The following is a 2,923-nucleotide window of genomic DNA, read 5'->3' on the forward strand; positions in this document are numbered from 1 at the left end:
GAGTAATAATCAGCTCTAGAGATTAGAAACGCATATGCAAACATCTTAGTGTTAATTGCATTAAGAATTAATTTTTCTGTATGAAATTGTGTATTTTAATAAGGAAATAGAGATCTTTTTTAAAGGTTAAAACCTCATTTAATTTTATATCTTATAGGGTTTATACTGAGTACAATATTGTATAACTGTATTAATTCAACTATAAACCTAAAAATTTACAGCCAATTTTGAAAGAGATGCATCTTAGCTCTGGAAATTGTTATTGAACATGTCAATGCTGTTTTAATGAAATGCTTCTTCTAATTATGTGGTTATTAAATAAATAACTTTTAAGTATGGGAAAAAATGGATGTCTTAAAATGAGACATGTAGGGGCTGGAGAGATGGCTCAGAGCTTGGTTAAGAGCACTGGCTGTACTTACAGAAAACCTGAGTTTGAATCCCAGCACCCACATAGCAGCTAACAACTGTCCATAGCTCCAATTCCAAGGGATCTGATACCCTCTTCTGACCTCCGCAGGCATTGCACCACACAGGTGCACCTACATACACGCAGGCAATACACACACAAACATAAAATAAAAATAATAAAAAAAAATTTAATGATAAATGAAAGGTTGCTCAGAGCTGAGCTGTTCCATATGAAAGCATTCAAGCAGCCTGGTAAAAGAGAACCACCAGGAAAATCAAAGATGCTCCTGCCTGAGGGGCATTGCTCTAGCTGCTCTGTCTACCTAGGGCATTCTTCCCACACATTCCCGTGTGAACATGTCTCTGACTCTTACTGGTGGTTAGGCGGCAATTTCAAGGTAGCTTCCTATCAGTGCTTTCTCTGACCCTGCCCTCAGTACTATCCCAGACATCAGCTGACTTTAGGTTAAACAGCACTTACCATGTGTAGTGTTTTATTCTTGCACTGTGTCTTGTTAGTAGAATGAAAGTGTCATGAGAGTAGAAAACTCATCACCCACAGGTGTCTACAACACCTGGCCCTTGAGTGACTGTAAACAAACCATGGAGCAAATGTACAAGGGGCAATAAAACTCCTCCCACTCTTTTGCAGAACTATTGGTCCCCAAGTCCTTGTGACTATGATGGAATTGCAGTAACCACAACCTTGGCTATGGTGATTTGCCCAAGATCTGGATACATGAATCAAGCAGGACAAATAAGAGTCCCCTGAAGAGCTGTATACATAGATACTAACAAAAGCAAATTTTAGGAATGTCTGAGGAACTGTACCGGCAAGAGGAGAGCAAGAGGCTCCACAAAGTAACTTCCTGTCCACCCCTTTCCAGCCCCAGATGTGATGCTGCCTCTGTCCTCTCCCAGGCTCTGGCTCCCTAATGTCCTCTGGAGCGGAGCAAGGTCTACATATGCAGAGAGGTGCCCAGCAGCTGGTAGTGAGGAGCACACTTCTGTTATGATGACATTCAGACTTCCTGTACAGTCTGCTATACAAAGCAAGAAGTAGACCAGGACATGCCAACCTACTGGAGAGGTGTGCCAGGATAGCCAGCAACCAACGCCCAGAAGAGCAGCTGGCCAAGAGTGCTCTTGAGCAATCATGGAGTTCCCCTCTAATGGCTATTCCCCTGTGCCTCGAATCTAGTTCTTTACCACACAAATAAGTGAATAGGAAAGAAAAAGTCCTCTGAAGTCTCTCTTCCTGGGACTGAGGGGAACACAGCCCCTAATAGAGAACAAGTAGCAGACACATGTAGCATTCAGCATATCGAAAGGGAAGGGTCACCCAGTCAAGTAGCAGTCACTCCAAACTGTACACACCCACTACTCAAAGCACAAAGCAACAGCACAGAAAAAAACAAACATGGGAATGAGAAGACCAAATCACTTTAAAATGAAGATGTGCTCCTAGGAGACTAGAAATAGAACAGCAACACCCAGTGATAAGCTGCCAAGTGGCTGGTGGCTGTGGATGTGGAAGCAGAGAGATGCCTCAGGGTGGAGTTGCAGGTGGGATCTCTGATTAAAACCAGACTTGGGCAGGATTTATATCACACTGTCACTGAAGACACCCCAACTATGTGGACTATTTCACAGGGGCCGTAATCTGGCAATGCTGTGACAGCAAAAGACTTGTGACTAGGAATAAACTAAAGTGCCAGTTGGCCTGGTGACAAAGCCTAAAGTATCCCTGACACAACACGCGAGCAGGAACCCCGCACTGAGGAAAGTGGTTAGATCAGGAAAAGTGAGTCCAGAAGGAAAAAGAGAAAAAATAATGCACAAAATCATCATGCATAAAGTGAGACTACAAATTGCAAATCCCAAATCCAAAACACAGGAAGAAACATGAAGATCAAGAGCTAGGTAACAATACCAGCGCATGAATTCATACTAGAAGAAGTTAGTTTTACAGATGTCTTTTAAGAGACTTCAAAATAATGGCATTTAGAACATTCAGAAATGGGTGAAGAAATAATTCTTTATTAATAGGTGAAGAATGATGAAATAAAGGCAGAAGTAAAACAAGAGTAAGGGAAGGGATACTGAGCAGAGCTAGTAATGAAGATGAAATTCAGTTTGTCCAAATAAAAGTAAAAAGGCTTGTACTGAAACACTGAACCACGTATGGCCAGGTCCTTGGTGTCTTCACTCTGTTGAATGTTGAGTACTGAGGTAAGAGATAGCATACAGTCCTGCACAGGTAGATGGTGACATCTCACTCGATATGCTGAATCTGCCCTGTGATATCTAAGGTACCATACTTCCCCCACGTGAAGGTGGCTTTGATGGCTGTCTCATCTTCCAGAATATTTTATTACCATCTATGTCTACAAAAGACCGGACAAACAGAAGTTGAGATTTCGGTGGCCAGCATTCCTGAGCTGGGTTGATGCTATAATTCAGATCTTAAATGTCCATCACCCAAAGGCTCATGCATTGTAGGCTTGGTCTC

This window comes from Nannospalax galili, unplaced genomic scaffold (genome assembly GCF_000622305.1).
Source record: "Nannospalax galili isolate Female #2095 unplaced genomic scaffold, S.galili_v1.0 scaffold69, whole genome shotgun sequence".
In the NCBI taxonomy this organism is placed as follows: domain Eukaryota; kingdom Metazoa; phylum Chordata; class Mammalia; order Rodentia; family Spalacidae; genus Nannospalax; species Nannospalax galili.